We start from the raw sequence: 24272 nt of genomic DNA on the forward strand, positions 1-24272 counted from the left end.
TGGATGGCTTTCAATTTTTATATAAGTAGCAATGTTTCTCTTTGCTCCAAATCTTCAATGTTTAGCTATTCTTTCCCCCAATAAAGATTATTATTAAAACTAGTGCAATTACTGTCCTGTAAAAACACAGAAAACGGATATTCCGAAATGCAAGCGACTGCTGGACGATGGTTTTCCGTGATTGTACTGGGCCGAAAAGAAAAATAACTTTACAATGCGGTACTGAATTGCCAAAATGTCTGGTAAAGAAGTGAAAGCATGCAACATGATCCAACAAATCTCCGTTTCGCTTTACCGCTGGAGTGCATTGCTTCTTCTGTGGAAAATATCCGAATACTGTGGGCCAGAACTGGTCCGCATCTCGAGAGCTCTCCCAACTCTCGGGTGAACCTAAGTGTTGTTGCTGACCTGAATATTCCAGGATGATCATGCCACCGATTATTTGAACGGCCGGCAGTCTCCAAATACCAAGCATTTATCTTGATCTGCATGATTCCTAGATTTGAATCCAATCGATAGCCTGTGAGATCACTTGGAAAAGCGGTAACAGAGTGAGCACAGCTGATGGGAGCTGTCTTACAAGGGCCTATTATCAACCAGGGATCCCTGTGTTAGAATTATTACCGCCAAGCAGGATTGTACCAAATACCACGAACTGCATTCGCTAATATTTTGGTAAAGCAGTGTGGTATTATCACTTTCCCAATATACGTTCTTAAATCTCTTTTTTTTTAAAGGGGTGAACAAACCGAATCTATCAGCACTCGAGGTATTTTATTGGTATTACTTTCAGCAGAGATGGCTGGGACGTCGGTTCAAGGAAAAGCCTGATGAGACAAGTTTTATAACAGGTAGTTTACGGGTGACTTCGTAGCGAGAGTGTAGTTGGTTAAATCCCTTGTCCACAGACAGGCCATAAAGATCTGCAGCAAAATACGACACACTTCCTAGGCCAACTTCCATTCTCCTCGCCTATCACCTCGTATATTTCCCAGCTATTACAGGGATCGTGTCTTACGTCTACCGCAACTTCTGCAATCACCTCGTATATTCCTGTGGTGACAGATTTGTGCACTGTGCTCAAGCCCAACACGGATTATCACGAGGGTCGATATATGTGGTAGTAGTAGTTATTAATTGTGATTTAGGTCGGTTCTTTTTTTGTTTCTGTTTTGAACAGATCAAAGAAAAAAAGGGGAAAACCTAGCGATAAAATCTATTTTTGTTTTGCATCCAGTTAACGTCAACCCAAAGAAATCGGTGACAAACGGAATACTAAAATTATTTTTGAATTTTATTGGCAAGGATTGCACATGTGTATGTAAAACTGGTTCTGACCCTTAAAATGCTGTTTCTTTCTCAGTTCATTCAAAAGAAGATATTTTCAATATCTAAAATCAAATAAACATTCGTGGAAAGTTTATACTATGAATTTTGTTACCTTTATGCTTTAACAAAGTCTCGAAATGCAATACGAGTATATTAGCAAATATATTAAACCGTGTCTTTGGCTCTGAGCCACCAAAGTTACTCTTAGAAAAAAAAATTATATTAGCAGACTTCTTTTTACAAGAATTATTAGTAGACTGGGTTAATCGGTACAGGGGCATCTCATTTATCACGAAACCTACCAATGTTGCCGTGGTTATTATTATTATTAACCATAGTGCAAGGAAACCTGAGGCTTTTGAGAGTGAGAGAGAGAGATTTGATTTGATTTGATTTGATTTGATTTGATTTGATTTTTAATGGCGCATTGGCAGCTAAGGCCATAATGCGCCAAGACAAGAGAGAGAGAGAAGTAGAAGGAAATCACCAAGAAAGAGAAGAATGATGATATCCAACTCAGAACCCTGGAGGTGACAATACCGAGGGGGCTGACCAGATGTGAGCCCCTCGGTAATGTCTACCGTGGCAAACAGAGTACACGATGTCATTGGAGAGTGGGTCATTTTGAAGTGAAACTACTTTAGGCGCGCTCCAGACAGTTTGCAGATGGGAGTAACTTGCGTTTGTGGATTGACATAATTCGCAACGAAAATGCGACACAGCAAACTAACTAAGCCTATAAGTAAAGGCATTGCAGGTGCGCTGAACAGCATCTATCATAGTAGGCAGATGCGCAGGTTCTTGTCCAATCACCGAAGTTAAGCAGCGTTAGAACCGTTTAGTGCTTGGGAGGATGACCAACTTGGAACACCTGGTGTAGTTGGCCTTTTAATAGTTAGTACTATTAATAAAACTTTTCAGATGTCCTGTTTTCTCTAAAATATTTTTACAGTGGAATTGCTGCTTCATGCTCGTACCATGTAAACAGAAACTCTTAATGGGGCACTTATTGTAATGTGGCTGTAAATAAATAAATTAATTATTAATAGATTGATGGCTAAGGCTGCAAAAATCAAGAAACTTTGATATTCACAAACGAACTTCGCATTATCGTAAATTATGATGCTAATGAAATTTCTTTGGAGAATTAAATTAAACAGTCAGTATCATATATGGTGGGACAGTAATAATTTTAAAATCCAATATTAAAGTTTTGAACACATACAACTCTAATACCTTCAACTTTGAGGGAATTTCCCTATTAATCCAAGTTAAGGATTCTCTGCTTCAAATTTATAATACAGTATTTATATTCCGCCTGGACCTACTGATGACATAATTAATGAAGTAATAACCTGGATCACTACTGTTCTTAAGCCTCAAACTAACATCATTATAAAGGGCGACTTTAACCTTCCCCTGCCCAAATATAATTTACAAATGAAGCTGCTGTCCAACTCATTTTTCGTCCTAGGAGCTAAAAAAAATCAACGTCCCTGCTACAAGAGGTAATCAAGCGCTTGATCTTGTATACTCTAACTTTCCACTGCATGAAAAACTTAGTAGGCACATTATATTTAAATCTGACCACAAAAGTATAGAACTGCAAGCAACAATTTGCTGCGGGAATCCTCGCCCCTCTCTGGAAATCTCTAAAAGAATATAATCAATTAAATTCCTTCAGAAAGAAAAGTTTTTGCAGCTCTTAAAATTCAACCCATCGGATTCTCTTAAAAATATTCCTATACAGGACGCTACCTTTCTCCTTATAAAATGGCTGAATCAACTGAAAACAGAGTCGGCATCCAAACTTGTTAGAATACCTTCTCACTCCAAACCTTGGTTCAAATCCCACCTGAAACCATACTTTAAAAATAAGCAAAAATGCCACAGACAGTGGAAGAAATACGGCACTTCATCAGCACACATAAATTATAAAAAGAGCAGAGCTTGGTTTCAACTCAAAAATATTCAGTCATACCAAAATTATGTTATGTCCACGTTAAGACACAACAAAAGAGCACTTTCTACGAAAACAACAGCTACCTTACAGCATGATCTAGTTTCTGAATGGATAAGATGCAATATGGAAACAAACAATTCTGACATTTCGTCTGAAGGTATACAAAACAGATTTAAAGCACTCAGTTCTTATGAACAAGCAGACAACGTGCAACATGATGTGTCTCTGGGTCAAGCCCTGCTAATTAACCAACTTGTGAACAAGAATACAGTTCAGCGTGCAGTTAACCAAATACGCCCTGATAGTAGTGAAGGTCCTGACGGCACCCATGGGTTTATTATTAGATTGTCCAGCGCATACATCATTGATTCGTTAGTGCATATCATTTCCAGGTGCATCTGCCAGCCATTCCTTCCAAGACAGTGGAAAACTTTCAGGATTACGCTGATTCCTAAAAAAGCTTGCAGAAATAACCATCCCGGCCATCGACCAATTGCTGTTTCGTCAATAATTACTAAAATTATTGAAAAAAATCATGCTCCCATATCTTCAACATGCAATCTTCGCTAATGCACCTGTCAATATGTATTTTGGTCCTAGATGGCGCTCAACAAGCCTAGCTGACACCATTGTACGCATCCAAACTGCGTTTCAAGATAAGGCACAATGCGATGTATTTTATTTTGACATCAAAGGTGCTTTCGACAACATAGATCTCAAAAAAGCTTTTCAAATACTAAAAAATCACTTTCTCGTTGATTATTATCTTCAATACAGCCTAAATCGCAGACTTCTCCTCTTCCCCACTAGTACTGACAATATTCTCGTCACAACCTCAACAGGCATTCCTCAAGGAGCGTTCTCTTCATTACTATATTTTCAGCATCCCTTCAACCACTTCTAAACGAAAATCCAAATCTACTGGCGCATGCCGATGATTTAAGGTTATTTATAATCTCCAAAGCCAGTGATGATATTCGCAAAGTTATCAATGATGCGAATTCACAGATTTGTGAAATCATCGAGTACCTGAAAGAGCTCAATCTAAATATAAATGCAAGCAAATGTGCTCAAATTACTTATTCCCTTCAGAAACAAACCAACCACATAGAAATAAAAATTGCAGATGTCCCAATCCCAAATGTTTACGCTCACAAAGACCTTGGAGTTGTTTTTGATAAAAATCTCTCCTTTAATGCCCACTATTTATATGTTGCTCAAAAAATTCAAAAAGCAAAATGGTTAATCAAACAAGAAACAGCAGCGATTCAAGACAGAAAAACAGTCATTAAGCATGTTCAAAGATGCATCTTTCCCATTCTGTCCTATGCTTCCCAAATCTGGTCTGGTGCTCCTCGAGTAGCCGTCAAGAAATTCCTTGCCCTAGAATATTGGGTTCTTAGATGGCTCAATAGTAAGCTTCGTGTTCCCCATACAATATCCAAGCGACAACTTTATGAAAACCTAAAAACAAAGCCTCTGCAACAGACGATCAACGAGTCCAGACTCGTTGACAGTCATGCTTCTTGCAAAGTTAATCACTTCTGCATGCGACGCACCAAACTTAGCCAATATAATATATACCCCCAATAGGGAAAATTCAAGAACCCAGCGATTCAAATCCAACCTCTCCAGGCTCAAACAAATGGACAGAATATTCCCCAATGCATCCCTTCACCTCATAAATCATCACAACATTGATTGCAACAGGTTAATAAACTCTGAAGCCTACAGGAATAGAATAGAATCTTTAATTGCAGCATGATATACATATAATGTATATAATAAAAATAAAATAACTTTTATGTTTATACTCCAGGACGACCAAACGGTCAAAGGAGGTCACAAGATAGACAGAATACAAGAAACAGCACCATATTCAGCAGTCACGGGCTTGAACCCCGGTCATTCAAGGCAAGTGTACTTATGCACCCGCGCGCCTGACCACTAGGCTACGGCGGCCTTCATGCTGCAATTAAAGGAGTCAGATCTCCGATAAAATGAAGAAAAATAATCTAACCTAGTAATTGCAACTGAAAGCCAAATGTCCTGTTCTGCAAATTCTTTAACTCATAACTATAATTCCTAGTCATTGTTAATGTCTGTATGAAATTTGCTATGTACATATACTCGATTAGTTTGTCATTCCCTTTGTATTTTTACCTGCCCCTAGCCATGTGCTGTGATGGGCTTGCTGTATTTGCAATAAATGAATATTTATTTATTAATCTAAGACAGATTTAAATTTCCAAATGGAGAACGGAATAATTACGAAACATAATTACGAAAAATGTCAACTAATAATTGCATTACCATTTGTGGCAACGATTGAAAGAGTGAAGTATGTCAGACGCACAACCTGATGGTCGCCAATATATTTTATCAAAATGATAAACCTACACATTCACTAGGGTAGAGTATAAAAATGTTTGAAATTGATATTCGATTATGCCTTTGTCAGAGAAAACAGAGAGACACTCATCACACATCATGAGAAGTAATATCAACTCTATTATATAACGATTATTGGAATACACTAAGTTATTATGATTTGGATTTTATTGATATGGGACATGAACATCCACTTCCATTTATAGTAGTAGAAGCAGTGCAAGAAAGCAAGCGTTTGCAGCATCAGCCAAAAAAAATTTTTTTTCACACATCTATTCCCTCTAAAAGTTCGTCCAATTCTGCCTTGAATTCATTTAAGCTATCAACTTCCACAACGACAGATGGAAGTTTGTTCCAGCAATCAACTGGCTAAAGGTATTTCCGCACATCTATTCTACAACTGTCTTTCCTCGATTTATGACCCCTCAGGTTCGTAATCGGAGCAAGAATTCCATCATTGAGCCCGCTCAACGTTTGCGATCTGAGAACAGGATAGTTATATTTGAGAAGATTAGAGAGAAAACTGTATTTATTGAAAATCTGTCCAACCACGTGAAAGGATAATTATTGGAAACTTGAAATACTTTGATCAATATCCGAACAGGATTTCTTTAATATGCGGTTGTGTGATTTTCTTCATTTTCTCAAGGGTAAGAGGAGTCCAATTCCTTTTGAAGTGAAACTTCTTTAGGCGTGCCCTAGACAGTTTTCACTTGTGAGTAACCTGCTTCCGTGGGTTGACAAAACTCGAAACAAAAATGTGACACGAAATGATTCAGCGCCTCCAACCATTGTACCAGGCACGAGCGATTCGGCGCCATAGGTATCAGCCACGCAGACGCAATCATTACCTCTAAAGGTGGCCACGGTGTAACTCGCACACGTGTCGCTTTTACGTTTTAAATCGCTATACCTCAGCAGTCCGATTTAAACATTTAAAAAACAAAACATTTCTTTCATCATTCTCTACCGCATTTAATAAAAAAAAATTATAATTCAACATGTCGAAGACGTTGTAAGCCATATAGAGCCCGTATACGTGCAATACGACCACCGAAACAACTTCCACTGAGTACCAAGGAGAGATCTGTAAAAACTTTGTAATAAACTTGCAAAACAATTGTAAAGATTAAACGTTGAAATAATAAAAGTTCGGCACACGCACACAATTTTTTTTTTTTAGATAGGGGTAGAAAGCAGTTTCATTGTGGCAGCAGTGGTATTTGAGGAACAATATATCATCTTGTTGTGGAACATTACTTGGTCCTTTTGCAGTTCCAAGGGAAATTCAGTAATAATTATCAAAAACAAGCTTGTATTAAGGAAGAAAGGAAACAAAACACACAGAGACATGCATTTGCACCAAACGTAAATTCTTTAGTGAAGAAAAATGAACAAAATTCAACTGTAAGTGTAGAATACATTTTATACTTTTTTGAACTGCACTTACCTTTCCTGTGTTTCTCTAAATCAGATATCCTTAAAAGCTCGCTTGGTTTGGGAGGCTTAAAAAGATCAGATTCGTGTTTCTGCTCCTCCTGAAATACAAAATGGAAGAAAATTAGAGACCACGTTATTCACGTCTCGAATTACTAAAAGCATCTTTTTTTTATCTTTTAATATTCAGTTATATCGTTCCGCTAAAGATCCTTACAGTAATGATTGCTGTTGCTTGGTAACGGACTCACAGTGCAAAAAACATGTTGACAAACAAACATAAGAAGTGATTATTTTAAAGGACTGTTGTTAGTGACGCTAAACCGTGCTCATATCTGAAGGATCCGCCAGAGATAAGACATCCTCACTTTCTCAGCCACTTATTCCGATAAACGGGAACACCTAAGTATAGCTCGCTGTCATTTCGCAAGTAATAAGGGCTCTATTGGATGACAAACGACCTTCGTTATTGTGACAATTTCTTGCTTTTATAGGATTGGAAAGGAGCGAACCGGTGAGCTCCAAACCCCTGTAATGATTTCCTAACGCAGTCGTGAGCCAGTAAACAAGAAGGTTGATTTGCATCAGAAAACGTATTCTTACTCTTAGCCTGTATTTGGTGTGTCTGAGAAAGACGACACCATTGCAAACGCCAGGAACAGTTGAGGTGCTAAACATGTCTTCACACGCACGAATATGTTTGGAAATGAAAACCAAAAAGTGAACAAAACGGTTCTTATTGCACAAGGCAGATAATCCTATTTTAATCGAGTTACACCTGTTGTATAAATAAGCTGACAAGGGATGTTCCTCTCCAGCAAAGTGAGGTTAAGCACAGATCTCTCTCTTAACTGCAAGTATGTACAAGTGCTGATCGTGCTTCAGAGGATTCGAGTAATTTAGACGTAATGGGACGATCATAATAACAATCCTGAAACCATGCTCTATTCTTGGGCAGGTGGTTTGTCCGCTCTCGTAGATCGAGTTACACGACGCCGCCACTATAACATGCGAAGCATCCGTCGGGTGTTCCATCATACGTATGAGGAAACATGATATTGTGCGCTGAATTCTTCAAAGTAATAATTAAGGACGGTCTTTGTGTCCCATCGAAATTAACGCCATCTGGTTTGAAAACTAGATTACTACTACAGTATTTCTAGAGGCAGTCAGCGCTCTCTTTACCTCATTTAATGAGTAACATGTTTGCGAAACTTTCCAACTTACTGTCAAAGCTAATCTATATCACCTGTCCAAAGTAATCTGCCCTCCGGCGAAGTGGGTAAGGAGCGGTAGATGATGAAGGCATCCGAAGCGTTCCTTTGTTCCATTACGACGAATTATACTACTTCCGCTACTGCAACTTTGTTCCAAAGAGTCTACCAGAAGTACCCCGTGGCAAGCCTCGCAGGTATTTCGTTAGAAGCTCGACTCCACCAGACAAGACACGACAGCAAAGGACTCGTTCCGCTTATTTTTAGGGTCTTATTATCGGCTGGCGATCGAGTATTCACCAAAAGAGCCCGGATCACTGGATAATTAAGTATTCCGAAAATAGTGTTCGCATTAAAGAACGAACTGCGAAGAAGAAAGAAAGAAATCTCCCGCAAATTATAGATTTCATTTCTTCCAGGTGTGTTGTGCATTTGTTAAATTATCAGTGTGTGAGAAGAAAGAAGAGAAGACAGGAAAAGTAATCAGAAACCCACCAGTTTGTGAAGGTTTCCAACAGATATTCCAGTAGTTATTTGTGAAGGTGCATTCCTGAAATCTTCAATTAAAGTAGCCTGCCAAATGCCATGTGGTCTGTATTCCTCTTCAGCCATTTCACCAACAGTCAATTCTGCAACTCGTCGTTTTCTATTGGTTGAACGGACCCAAAATATTCATTACTTTCGCGAGATATTCGCCCAACTTCAAAACGATGGAATCACTCTAAAACTCTGCTAGCTCATTCTTGCACCTTCAGATACAACAAATAACAAGTTTCAGTCTCCGTATTCCCAATTTTGCCTGAAATTCTGTTCTCTCGAGCACGGCTAAATGCAACGCAATCACAAACATTCCGATTTCAAACGCTGAGCACGAACGACTGAAGTGAAACCAGCTGCAAAGAAGATATGGTGTAATATGTTAAGCGACATACATCGAAGCAGCTCCCTCACCCTCTAATACCAGCAGTGCAATATAATTCTAGAGATAATCGATGAAGATCAGACCACGCTAGTCCCAGTAAACCTACAGCATCACCCTTTCCAACAGACGACTAGTCGCCTTCTTCTTGGACGTGTTTGTATTGTAACAGAAAGTTTCCACTGTTTGGAAGGTTCTTTGGCTTCGCTGTTAAAATAGTGAATCCAGGCGTCATCTGTAGCGTCCAAACCAGAAAAGAATTCACTCTAGTCTTTTTTAAGAGTTACTCCACGATTTTGTCTTCGCATCTTTTGGGAAAGTAACAACGATAGTGGATCACTGGACAGAAAATCTTATTCGTGTACAGGCAGTGTTTTCCCACACAGCTTTGTTTATTTGATTCGGTGTTTAATGGCGCATTGTAAGCGGAAACCATAATGATCCAAGTCAATTCCACAGAGCCAACAAGTACTTCAAGAGCCAGTTCGTAAACTGTTGTAAGCCGGTCTTCCGTGAACAGTTCCTGCACGTTCTTCACATTTTCATTCTCCGTGACAACAGCTGTCAAACACCAGGAATTTTCGCATCATGACCATTAAAGTGTCACCACTGCAAGTGCATGCACACTCATGAGCCAAAGCACTATGACCACCTACCTAATAGCGTATTGTGCCGCCTTTTGCAGTGATAAACGCTTGCACCCGGCGTGGCATCGGCCCCACAAAGCCACAGAAAGTGTCTTCAGGTATCCTGGAGCAGTTGGACAGAAGGACAACCCGGAGTTTTTATTTGTTCATTTCAGTTAAGATGGGAAGTCTAAAAAAGTAGGAATATGATTGATAAGAGAGTAGAAAGAAATGTATTGCAATAGTGAATTATTCATACGTTTTCAATTAAAAGAGGAAGAATAACATTTAATAAAACCTAGTCTCCTATATGCCTGTTTGGAAATGTAGTCTATGTGGAATGGGAAAGAGCAACAGGTGGAGAATTTAACACGTAAATCACGTATTTCACTGGAAATGGATAATTCTTGGTGCTCAACACACTAACTAAACTATATGACTTTCTTACGAGAATCTTTTTAAGAAACCATTCATGAGCCACTTTGTATTTACCAATGTTTATTCGTAGATTGTTAAGTTCGGTTCAGTGATAAGATTCTAGAAATGCCTGAAGTTTAGAACAGTCAATAAGTGAGTTACAGGATTAAAAAGTTTGATGTCATTGCCAGAAGTTTTCTTTAGACTTGGTTCAAAGATATTTGCTGGATTGTTTACATACATATTAAAAAGAGGAGGACCAAATGATGATCCCTGGGGAACTCCAGTAGGAAAAGATAATTCACGCGATGTATATCTGTTATAAATTACCTGATATGAACGATCTGTGACTTAATCATGTAACCAATTCAACAGTGGACTACCAATGATAATAGCTGGAGAGCACGAGTTTTAACAGATTATGGTGAACTGTGGAAAACGCTATAGACAGATCCGTATAAATCACATCACCCCAATCGCCATGATCAACTTCCATAGAAGTAAATTGGCAGCAGGCTGCTAAGTTGGTTACCACGGACCCTCCAGGACGAAAACCATGTTCATCTTGAGTCAATTTTGGATCGAAGTATGCGGAAAGTTTAACATGAACAAATGTATCCAGGATTTTTGCTATACTATTAATGAGTGTTACTGGACGATAATTGTTGGCTAGGAGTTTAGAACCATTTATGTATGGACATTATGTAAACTTTCTTGAAATAGCTAGGATAAGAACACTTTCTTTTAGGGATTTATTAAAGATATATAATGATGGAAGCGTTCAATTATTGTAGCAGGGTTTCCAAAGATTTCTATGATCCTGGCTGATCTTCCCCCCCCCCCCCGGCATGATCATTGTTTAAACGATTAATTCCAGACGGCAGATGGATAATATTAACATTTATATTTGCCATGAACTCACTGATCTCAACTAAGTGCAGTTAGTTATGCGTATCTGTCAAGACTGCACATAAAATTGATCAATATTGTCTAAAAATATCGACAGGAGTTGATGCTCTTAGGTTATTACAGTTAGCTTATGGTGTGAAATCTGTTATGTTTAACCGAATGAACGTGGTTCCAAAATGGAGTTCCAGAAAGCGAGTTCGGAACGAAGCATTGGCTTGGACTAGCGAATGCGACATTGCTGTGCAACGTTGAAGTCATCGATCCCACTGCCAGTCGAACAGCAATGGGATCGATGCCGGGGGAGTTTGGCGTCCAGGGACACACACAAAATGCTTGGACGTGATCCACGAACCTTTCCTACATAATGTGTACCTTGTGAACCAGGGCTTGTTTTGTTATTTTTTTGTTATTTGGTTTTTAGGAGCATTAGCAACTAAGGCCATATTGCTCCGGGATATGCGGTGGTCATTCCCTGACCTTTCCTCATCCTCCGTATTTGGTGGTGACGGGCTCGAGCCCCGGTCTAATCAAGAAGCGTGTGCTACGCACTGCTGCTCCTTTCCACCTGGCTACGGAGCCGCCCCTTGAACCAGGGCGTTGTCTTGTTGAAAGAGTCAAGTGCCATTTGGATACAGTCACCATGTAGTGAAAAACTTGGTCCGAAACAATTCGGATGTAGGATTTGGTGGTGGTGGTGGTGATGGTGTGTTCAACTGGGATGAGGGGAACCAGTAATGTCCAAGAAAACATCCACCAAACCATGATATTAGAGCAGCAGGCCTGTTCCCATCTAACGGTGGTGTCTGGTTGCAGCTATTCATTTTCTAGCTACCGAATACGCACCAGTCTATCGGCATATAACTGGACCCCTGATTCATCAGACCAGGTAACTCTTTTCCAGTTATCCAATGCCCAAGAAAGGTGCTCCCGTGCCCACTGCGAGCGAACGTATCGATGACGATCAACATAGGCACATGAACAGGGTTGCCTACTCCAAATTTAGGTCTGTCAACAAAAGTGTCCTCTGGATGGCGTGCTCGAAAACGTTTCTCTATGTGCCCTGGTTGCAGTCAGCTTTAATTGAGGGATCCTGATCCATTTGTTAACAATGACAATGCCTTCAGTTGCTGAGATGCTGGCCCTCGCCTTCCTGGCGCCGGAAATCATTTCCCTTTCAACTCCATCAGGTTCTTTCCTTTTCCCGTTGCACGAGATTGTGCCGATCGTAATATAGCGCTGCCACATGGTTCCATAACTTGTCCATCATCAGCACTAGGAAGTTAATCCAATCCTGCAGACACCACGGTTGACGTTATTACAAATGACTCAGACATGTAGAACGACATCAACAGCAGCACTATAAGTATTGACTGGTTGTATACCCCTTGACCTCCAAGTGGCCTTCACCATGCTATCAGAAAGAATGAAGAAGGTGAGTTCCTCAGGATAAAAACCGTTGTCAATGCAGATCCAAAACAAGAACTCCAGCATAATTGTCAGGACTTGTCTCCCTCTGGAAAATCCACTGGGTGATTCCACCAAAGGCAATTCAACTACCAAGAAATTTCTACCTAGCGTCTTCCACATCAATAAACAGCAACTCCACTGCTTCTTCCCTAGTGCACAGTACATACTTCCTTTCTTCTGACAAGATATGGGTCATTCAAAAAGCGATTTCAGGACTTTGGGCTTCTAAATGATGCCTAATGTGAATGCAGAGAACCGGATGACTGGCACCACGTAATGCAGTCATGCAACATATAACCTTGACCTAAGTAATCAACTCTTACCGGATCCCAATGCACCATAAAACACCAACCAACCAACTTAATGGAACTACATTAAGTCCAGAAAGCAACAGCAGACGTTCCTGAAAGTATTCTAATTCGCCTCGCGCCTGCTCTTTCCAGACATACCAGAATTGAATATACACTCAGCTGGACATCCTCCTCGTGGAAATGACCGCAGTGATCTGAAAGCACCATCATACCCACTTCTTTCAGCTGCCCAGGGAATGCCCTGGTGGGATTTGATAGCCCTTCTGACGGTCGACCTCTGCTATGCTGCGCCACTCTGATCATTTTATCATACAAGTACCCAGCACCAGTGAATCAACTCATCCATAATCAAGTTCAAACGATCCGTCAGCTTCCCAGAACTCCTACTCATGCTTTTGCGCTTTCTCTTTCCATCTCCACCCCCACGCCCTTCTGTAGAGGGATCCCCATCTTACTCTGAGCATTTCACCCATCGCAGAGAATGGCAGTGCGTCTGAGGTTAACTAACTAATTATATAATTCTAATGATGACAGAACAGTGGTATTGCGACTGTACTACCACGATGGTATTTAAAAAGACGAACATCGCTGAATTATTAAAAATATTACTCAATTCAACTAACCAGGAAAACGCAGTTCAGTTTACCTACATTAGCACGTGACTACAGCGACACGTCTCGTTTGAATATTGATTTCTAAACAGCTGAATGTTTGTTGCCAGTCGATTATTTTTTAACTGGTAACAAACACGCAATTTTTTAAACTTGCTCAGTTTTTATTCGTGCTATCGTTTGATTCCACCATTCCTTCCCTAAATATCTGCCGTTATTTGCAATTTAGTAGATTAAAGATGCGTTGCCAAGCGACGAAACATCCTTCCTCCCTGCAATCTGACACACACAGACACACCGGCTAAATAATGGTAAGGCATCTAATGTGAATTTAAGCGAAGAAAAAATAGCAAAAAAAATACGATTGGGGAGGGAGAATGGCCCAAGTCGAATGGAGCAAAGGGCCCAGATTATCTCCAAAAAATCAAAACTCGATTACGGTAATAATTTAGCTGTAATTTGCATTTTAAATGCCTTCCATACATCATAAAGCTTCGTTCACCCTTTTAATGACCGCGAGGGATAGCACCGAGTGCGGTATTGGAACGACCGACTGTAGATGCAGTTAGAAAGCATGCGGTAGTTTGATTATTAAGACAGAATGGACTGCGTCAGACGAACACATTATGTAGAGGTTAGTGGCTTCTTTTACATCAACCCACTTACATTTGTGTAGTTGGATGTTAATAGCCCACACTAGTAATGTCTGATCCCAGACTCGCTATTCATTTGGAACAATGGAAAAGGCAGTTAGCTTTGATTAATGACTCAATATTAACAACTAGCCGCCATTCTTTTGATTTCAGCTGACAGGAAAAAAAGGCAGCCCGCTTTGGCCAAATGTGGTACTCTAATTAGAGAAAGTTGCTTTTCAATAGCTGTAGATATAATTAAATTTGTGCCAAAGAGATAATCATTGTTTCAAAGAGTGTGGCCCCCACCAACCATAACGCTGATATAAACAAGTTCATTACGACATCCGATAAAGTTACTACAATTCGCTCTTTTTTGTTTGTTTGGGTCAATAATCCTGATAATAACACGTTGCTGCCGGAGGAGAATGCATCAGGTATTTCGCACAACAGACCTTCGTGGGTGGCTGCTGCTGCTGTGTCAAAATACTGATGGAAATTGCGCACAATTTTGATAACTTCGAAATTCAATTCTGACTTTTAATCGAAAGACCTTCTTTTGTTGTAATCCAAAAAATATCGAGTAATTAATTTTGGGAGGGTTATCCCAAAAGCAATGTGCACGCACTCCTTGCTCCATATGTCCGCTATTTATCGGGATAATAATCTTTAAAATTCGTCAGAAGCAGCTGCAGATATTGGAAGCTGGAGAATTCATACTCCATGGGAAAAGGAGGTGATTGTCCATCTGTATAAGGCAATAGTCAGGCCACGCCTTCAGTACTGCATACAGGTCTGGAGGCCTCATTTTAGGAAGGATGTAGATTTTCTTGAGCGTGTACAGAGAAGGGTAACAAGATTGGTGAGGAGAATGAAGGGATCCTCTTACCAAGAGAGGCTTAAGTTCTGCAAATTTCAATGGCTGGAGACTAGGCACCTGCGCGGTGATCTGACTGAGGTGTATAAGGCCTTGAAGCATCCTCCGTAGCCGAGTGGTAGTGGTCAGGAGTGGGAGTGCAGTAGCACGCGCTCTTTGAGTAGACCGGGGTTCAAGCCCCTGACTGCTGAATACGGTCGATCTGCCAACCCGCACTGGACCAGCGTGGCAGAGTATGGTCCATTTCCCTCAGCATGAATTGTTGAGGGGGCTTCCATCCTGCAGTGGGTTGATAATGGCTGCACTTTATTTATTTATTATTTAAGGCCTTGAATGGGTTGAGCACGCTGAATTCTGATGGGATCCTTCCACTTGTTCAGATTACGAACTTAAGGGGGCATAAATTCAAATTAAGAAAGGACAGATGTAGAATAGATGTGCGGAAATTTGCCTTTAGCCAGCGGGTGGTTAATTGCTGGAACAAACTTCCATCTGTCGTTGTGGAAGTTGATAGGTTGAATAAATTTAAGGAGGAACTGGACAGGCATTTGGAGGGAATGGTGTGATTTTTTTTTTTTCCGGCTGATGCTACATAAGCTCATACACTTGCTTTCTTGCATCACATGCCACTACTACTACAATGCAAGGCCTCAAATTGGAATTGTTTATACCAATTCCAACGAGTGAGAAGTATGATTATGACCCTATCCCATAGCTCATGGAACCTCTTGTGTGCACAAAGTTTTCTGTCTTTAGAAGCGCTGAGCCAAAGCATCAGACATTTAAGGCTGGGCGCGTACTTCTTGCAACAGAGCTGGACAGTCTAAGACCATCTGACGGCGATGTTTCCATTAATTTACAAGGTCATCCGCACACTGCATCGGACACTTGTCCCACAAAACTGTCTAAGACAGTTTTGTCGCAAGTAGTGCGCGCCCAGCCTAAACGGCATTCAAAAATTACCAGAACGTTGGAGAAAGTCATAAGGAGTGAAGGAGACTACACTGAAGATTCAATGCAAATAATGTTATAAAATAAATTCATTTTAATTTGATCGCTTTTGTGCATTACTTTTCGCACTTTGGTATAATCTTTAAAAAGGAATTTCCACGTTTATTTTAAATTTATCCGTTCGTATTTTTGAATTTTAAAACGTACAGAAACCGGTAAAAGTCCCAATTGCAAAAGGAGAAACGAAAATGCTTCTCTGGAGATTTATTAGTAAAGGGAATAAAATAGTGGACCTTTCTCGAACTGGGAAAGAGAAGGTTATTTAGGAACAAAATCAAAGAAAATGTTTCCATGTACCGACAAGACTCAGATCACGCGCGGATAACCCTGGTACCGTATCACTCAATGTTAAATCTAAACTGGAGAAAGCGCAGCGAATCTAGTTGGGACTTGTTAACAGGTGCTGACACACTCGGAAAAAACGGATTACAAGGAAACTGCTTTTCGGAAACAAGCAAGTTAAAACCAATTGCTAAACAAAACTCACGAAATAAAAAACATATAATAAAGCCAAGAGGCTTAAGGCACGAGGACGCTTTTTTTTTTTTTAAGAAAAAAAGGGTTTTTATTCCAGGCTGATTCGTATTCATTTCTCCTTTGGGATTAAGCAAATGACTCATTAATTCATTAGGTTTTTTAGAGATAAACATCGTGTAATCTGTTTCGCAGCTACTACTTAAACATCCGCAGGGACGTGGGGACACGTGACAAATTTAACATTTAATGAAAAGCAAGAGATCTGTTTTCAAATTTCTCGCTCTCTCCACCTTACTTCTCCGTTGGAGACTGTGCCACTTGAGTTGTTTTGAATTAATGCTTACTTTCAGATTTGTAGCGTTTCTTTTGTCTCGAATACCCACACTGCTTTTTTCTCTGTTTTTTGTTTCCATTTATTTCCATTTGCTTTTCTTTTTTAATCGCGGAAGCTAACTGTGACGTTATTTTATTTGGAGCTTTCCGAGGGGAATACTCATCTAGTGAGGAAATGGATTATTCATGCATCTGCACAGTGCAACACGTTTACATAATACATCAGATGAACTAATACAGAATTCCTTTTTGCAGGGGCCCTGTGCACTCCGAAAACAAACGCAAATGAATAGCTGTCGGTGGGATAACGGATGAGAACTAATAATGGGTTGCTATGGGAATCCAGCTATGGATGCGACCAATAAATGTAATGTTTTGAAAGGATTAGGAGAACCTGATTAAATCTATCGTTCGTGAAGGAAGACAGAGTGCGGAAGAAGACACTGAGAACACTCCAGTTTGGCGACTTCACTGAAAAGCGACCTCACTACAAATGAATTCCGGGGAGCCAAGATTTCAAATTAAGAAGTTTCGTAACACTTGTTAAAAAGTTCCTACACTGTCCTGCAAAATTATTAGGGAAAGCGGATAAACGCGCTTGGATGGACATCTTTATCGAAGACGAAAGTTGCAATTCTTCTCAGCGGTTTTATACGATGGCTGTTTAAAGAGTAAGGTGACAGATGCTTTTGAGACGAGCCATTTAACAGCCAAATAACACATTAACGAAGGCACATTAGTGCTTCACTTTCAATATACTCACCCTTCGCACGGAGACACTTCTGCCACCGTGTCTAGGTTTTGGCTTGAATGCCTCTGTAGTGAAATTAATGGGCGTTTCCCATTTAATCAGACTTCAGCTGACCGTTTCAATTCATCGAAACAGCTTGTCAAATGGTTTTTCTTAAGGTTTAAACAGATGAAAGTCAGAGCTGTGTCGTGGATGGGCTAGCACCCGTCCCACTCATGTCTTTAACGCTATAACTAATCTCGAAACCGCATGTGGAAGGCTATACTATTTGAAAGGATGGTACCAGCCAGATTACTTTCTTGGAAATGGCTCTTTACCATACACAGCTCCCTGATGTTGATTAATTTCTGTGGGCTTTGTCAATTTTTGCACGCAGAAATCGGATAACTGAGGGAATTTTTCGTTTGTGCATATATCGAGCAGGGCTGACCATTTTTGTTTGGTCAACTAACTTCAACGAAGGTCTACAGAGTCCTGTAACTTCACATCTGCCTTCATTCATTCAACCTTTAATTACTGGAGGGGCTGAAAAATATCTCTTACCTGACTTTTCAAACTGCGCCCGAAAGGTGTGTTCGGGTAATAGTGATATTCGCCAGTATCAGAATGGTGAGACAAGGTGCATTCGGTTTCTCGATATCTGCTGACAAATATTGAAGGTGTCACTGATTTTACTTCTCGATTTCTTTACATATATCAAGAGAGCGAAATAATAGTCTGTCTTTGAGCTCTCTTCTGACTCCCCTGTTTTCGTCAATGACAGAAACCCTACGGTACCCTTTTAGCTCTGATTCCGCTTCCGGAACACAGACAGTCACGTTTCTTACAAACCGTATCTGGATGGGACAGTACAAATGGGATGTACGATTTTCTAATTATTGTGGTAGGGTATATTATTATTATTCATCGGGCAATTTGCATTTAGTGGGAACCGAAAAACTTGGAATAATTCAAGGGGAAAACTTACTCACTGCGCCTGAGATCGGCTACATACAGCTTCGATTGAAGAGGACTTTAGAAATCCTCCAATCGTTGACGGGATTCGACCCAGACCTCTCCAAGCGAGTGACAAGTGGTGGAACTATTGGTAGGGTAGTGTACTTTGCACGTGCCCTGCCAGAACAGATATTTGCTTCGATGGAATAAGCATACAGTTAAAAGATAGGCCTTCAGCTACACTCGCATCGCTGAAGCATCCACAGACCGGTACACGTTGCCTTTGCAGCTTTGGACGTGTTCAATGGGAGAAGCAACGCCAGATATTTCGACAGCGCACTATTTTCCGGGGATATTTCTCCTTCATCAATCATAGACTAAGATGCCCATCTGGTATGGAATCAACGATAACATTTTCTGCATCGGAGTAATCCAGGTTCGGTTCCCGTTTGCCAATTTTCTGCTCGTGAACCTCGGCGAGTTTAATGAATGCATCCTTTGCTGCTGATTACAATGCCATACTTAAGGATTTAAAGTTTCTAACAAATGAAACGTGAGATTAATTTCATCTCCAGACAGATTCCTGCAGTTCCGTTAGCGCTGTACAAAACAGACACGTTTCCTTATTAATGCGCTTAATAACCGTAAAAGTAGCTCGTCATAGTTTCCGGATATTAGGCAGCGTAACGAGTAGGAATGTCTCTTGTGTTTCGAGAAATATGTCACAGATATCAAAGAACGCAACTAATTGAACATTCTCGCTTTAATAAGAGTTAAAACTCGCATTAAAATGAAATTTGTCGAAGTTACAGTTCCACTCGATGATAACCGATAAGAAACGTGACAGTACTCGCGAGCAATAATCACGAACGCAACTAATCACGTGCACGAACTCAACCTCATAACCGGTTAAATCGCAGTTTCGATGGCACTGGAAGGATTCATTTAAATATACCACAATAACCTGCTATATACACCCTATTGCTAAAACGAGAGCAATTTACAGGCAATAATGTAGCGCCTCGTGGCCTTGGCTTTCCTTCCACATCCAAACTTTAACTCTCTCTCTCTCTCTCTCTCTCTCAAGGTTAAAAATAATACCGTTCAGTTTTGTGTTTGATTTTTAGCTTTCATTTGAAATTCAAAATTCGGGTCAAATATTATTGGTAACTGCTGGTGGGTGAATGCCACGATTACTGCGACTCAAACAGACCAGTTGAATTTAACCGCTACCCCACCCTACTAGGTATTTACCGAGAGAGAGATGGGTGCGCATTTCTACAAGAGGCTACACACCAGTGGATGAGAAGACTGCATCCCGCATATATTTCCATCATGCATGACACCACCGTAAATCTGACAAACTCGCGACACTCGGCAGAGATAAGTCGATGCTTACATAAAGAAAGTGACGAAAGATTTTAAGTACATCCTACCTGTACGGCGGGCTCCTTTGCTCCTAACTTACACGCGGAAGCAGAAGACGTCCAATGCACAAAATTCCCGCTGCATAAGACAGGAGAAGGGTGAAGAGGGATCGAAGACGTTATTTTTGCATGAACAGCACCTGGTCACGGACTTGAGAGCCACACGATAGAGGACGAGATAGAAGAGCCCACAGCTCCATTTCCCCGCTTTATACCGCTTATCTGGAACGCAAAACTACAAAGAGGCGGCCTCACCGTCATGACCAAGTGGCAGCGAGAGAAAGGCATTGGAGGAAATCCCATAACCTCTGAAAACGAGGAAGGACTGCAAACGGCCTAGATATTCTCATTTCTTTTGGGATCGGATGACGTATTCTTTCACTCTGCTCCAACCCCAGCCCGCATTTTCTAGTCCATATATTCTCCCTATCACTTTTACTTTCAAGGGCATGGAGCATCTTATCACTAGACTTTCTTAGCCACGAACTGAGAAACCCTACTAAACTCCGCGAGCCCCCCGGGCATTCAGATGACTCGAACCTACAAAATATTCTTCAACTATCGAGTGAAAGTTGAAATTTTTTTTGGTCAATTTGTGCGCTGCGAACTTTCTACCCTGGGGCAACAATATAAGCTACATGAAGAGATTCGGATGGTGAAGAAGGCGGAGGACAGGGGAAGGTAAACCGCGGTGGTTTGCGAAATAACCCGAGAAATCAGGCGAATCGTAAAATGTTCGCTCTTCCAAAGGATAAAGTATTGAAGCAAGTGGGGCGGGCGGGGTGGAGGGGGAAACGTTGTGAACTCTATTTTATGCGCTGATGGACACGAGCCAAGGCTGTATAAAATGTGATAACCACACCGAGGGCGAAGAAAGGTTTAGGGGGAAATATTCTTCAACTTTTTAGGATCGATACCTAAATGATTTTAGCCTTCCATCTCTCGAGGTCGAGTGGATTACGACTTCACATCTATTCTCGTCCCTACAAATACGTTTAAACAGTATATAAAAGTGTGGACGGTCAACTGTCGCAGCTGCTTCTTGTCCTTTTCGCGGTGTCCTCATTCCCTGGGCGCAATTTCTGTTCGAGTGTTTTGACAAGACGCAGATATGTAAGGACAGTATTTGTAAACTGCGGTCTGAGTAGTACTACGTAAGAACGCGCCACCTCTCTCCCCCCTCTCTCCTCCTTTCTTTCAATTTAACCTCATATCCCTGTCGACAGATAGAGAGGACAACGCGCCACTAAAACCTCCGTTCCCTCTCCAATTCCAATGAGAGACACGTGAGTGGCGTCCACGCAGCGGAAGCGTGAAGTGCGGAAATTTCATGGATGATGGCCTCCGGCGGACATCCCGGCCTGGCGTGACTCTCTGACTCTCCACTGCACCCGGCAATATCGTCGATATTTCTACTCAGCACCCCTCCTCGGCGAGTCGTCTCCTTACATGCCCTGAGAGGCACGACCTCGCTTCGTTTCAAATGGATCTCCTCTTTGTTCCTTACACGCTCGTGCTGATCTCGGACCCTTCCAGGCTCAGACAGTTATGATAAAAACGGACGCGGGAAAAATGCGCGCCTTTAGAAGCAGTCACGTGCCTCTTGCAAATATTCCTTCAAATGATTTGCCATCGGGTATGTCGCCCGTTCCGTGTGCGGCTTCCTTCCATTAGCCCGACTTGCAGCTCCACCGGCAATTGCATTTGAAGCTTTCCACATTTCGTTGGGCTCCATAAGAGGATACGCTTCGACTCTCTTAAAAAAATGTTTTTAGGAGCTCTTATTGATGCGATCGCTCCACGGCACGTGCTGCCTTGTGAGATGCCCGCACTCTGTGTAAGATTCTGAACAGAATAAGATGTTTCATTATAAATCTCCCGCGTTGCATCCTTTACACATTCATCTAGCTTTCGTTCATTTATAACTCGCCGCTGCCAACCCGTTTTTAGGAAGATTTCGTCCCGCGAGTCTTCCCCATCCTTGCTGAAGTAATGCAACTCGCGATTTAAAATCGCAATCGATCTTCTACTGCAGTAGAACTACTTCGGTAATCATATTATGAGAATTGCAGAAAGCGGCAAAGTTTTGCTCTTATTTTTGGAAGTTTTTCGGCATTAATCGGGCTCAAGTCCTCACTTCTGAATCTGAGATTAAAGCTTCGAACGCAAAAATCATTCTTTAGATTTCTTCGCATTTCACTGAGGAGTGAAACTGAACCCTTATGTGAACAGAAGAAATGATTTGAAGACTGCCAGGACAGAATAAAACTAAATCCAGTTAAATTCAAAATAATTCGATGTACACCTATTAGGGCGATTTGTATTTTTTTTCAACATAAGCACCCATTAAAAGCTACCCTTATCACATACCCTTTTTCCTTCATGTTTTATTAGGTACTCGTAGTCTCAGAGATATAAAGTTGGCAATACCAGAGATTACAATCGCTCTTTTAATTTTTCTGATTTCTTTTGATCTCCACCTTTGGTTTGTTAGATTTAAGGTTATGTCGATATGGTTATTTCTTTCAGTCGGTTCAAGTCGATTGTAACAATCCCTTCCGAGGGGGGGAAAAAAAGGCACAGTTTGAAATCCAGGTGGTGTGCCTGGATATTAGGTTTACCCTTGTGAAATCTTTATTAAATGAAGAAGTCACTCGTACACAAAAAATATGTTACTGAGGTACCATAGCTAAACCCAAAACAACAAGATCTGAGTGCGGCCAGCGAAGGCAAAACCAACGAGAAATTTGCCAGGAGAAGAAGGAGATAAATCAGAAATGAGCATAACTTACGAAAATATTATTTTGGCATGAACGCAGTTCACAGGAATGGAAAAAAACTTAACAGCAAGTGAACCTTGCAAGGTATAAAAAGTAAGATGAGTAAGATGACTCATGTTATTTGTGCTCTCTGAAGATCTTCAACTATAGACCATAATGCGCCGGATAAAGATTATAACAGGTCTCCAGAAAGTCAGCAGTACACACTGGTTATAATTTCAAAGTATCGAATCAGATTAAGGTGGTAACCTCTGAATTACTTTCAAAGCGGTAATTCCAGATTTGTTTTACAATGTAGGAAGAGCAGAATGTGAGGTGACAAAAGTTGGTCTAAAATACGAGTGAGTAATGTGTGTGTGGCCCATCAAATTCTTGCAAGGGTGGCTTCTTTTCTAGTTGAATGGAAAGTGGATGGTCAGAACAGAAATTTCTGGTTAAATCTGTAGGAGATTTTGTCATATCGAGACCGCCAGATACCTTGATGCAATGACCCGCATAATCTGCAAAAGAATCTGAAGGCTGTATCAACCGGCTACTCAGTGAATCTAGGAAAAAAGTCAGCCCTTTCATTGCCTATGGATCCCACAAAATTGCACAATTTGCATTTTTGTGATCAACACAATCTGTCTCTGGATAAGTTCAAGTAGGTGGTGGCGATATTTTTCTGCTCGTAAGGCAAGCATGGTACTGAGGGATTCAATTTGGGGTAGCTGTTCGGACAGATTCCAGAACAATTTGCATCTTGAGTAGTTCTGCTGGAAACATGTATTCTGGAGGCAGTCGAGTGATAATTACAGATGATAGAAAAACAGTAGCAGCTCCATATTGGTTAGCTTTGAAGCCGTCTGTGCATATGCGCGTGTAGGAATCATATTAAGCGGTAAGGGCGTTATGGATACTGTTTTGTTGCGAGAGAGTGAATTTACCATATTTTTAAAGGGTAAATAAAAAAATACAAAAAAAAAAAGTAGAATGCACCTGCGCATGGTTTATTATCATGAAACGAGTCCAAGCGGCGTGATCTTTCCAGATCTGGTTAGTCAAGTGAGGCAGGTGTACAGCGAACTGATAGACCAGCGAGAATTCCAACATGCTAATTAGCTTAAAGAAACCGATGAATCAATTTTGTAGAAAACTGTGACAGAGTGAATGTCAATTAAAAATTCGGCTTTTCTGCCGAATTTTTAATTGACATTTACAAAAAAAAACGAGCCCTCCCCTCACCAACATCCCCCGTACATACCCTCTTGCACATTCTGATTTTAACACATTTCATCTTACCTTCTCTGATGGAATGAAACAGCTTTTCAGTTGCTGAGATTAATTACGAAGATCACGTGGGAATTTACTGGATTCTCATTAAATACAAAAACCTGTGTCCTGGTGTGGACCAAGGTCTGATTAGGCTGAAAAAGTTTCAGAATCCATTCTAAGATTCAAAGGTGGCTGCTGCT

At 40.8% G+C, this 24272-nt stretch overlaps 1 protein-coding gene across 6 annotated transcripts in view; it reads right to left on the reverse strand.

The window, feature by feature from the left end:
* LOC150089152 (teneurin-m-like) overlaps positions 1–24272 on the reverse strand; it is a 936894-nt gene that overhangs the window by 674369 nt on the left and 238253 nt on the right. For all 6 annotated transcript variants that reach the window (XM_090388112.1, XM_090388138.1, XM_090388082.1 and 3 more), the window contains exon 2: positions 7134–7221. The gene's annotated coding sequence lies outside the window, so the exon portion shown is untranslated. The remainder of the gene's footprint in view (positions 1–7133; positions 7222–24272) is intronic.

Source organism: Mastigoproctus giganteus, chromosome 2, assembly GCF_048544385.1.
Source record: "Mastigoproctus giganteus isolate SK-2022 chromosome 2, ASM4854438v1, whole genome shotgun sequence".
In the NCBI taxonomy this organism is placed as follows: Eukaryota; Metazoa; Arthropoda; class Arachnida; order Uropygi; family Thelyphonidae; genus Mastigoproctus; species Mastigoproctus giganteus.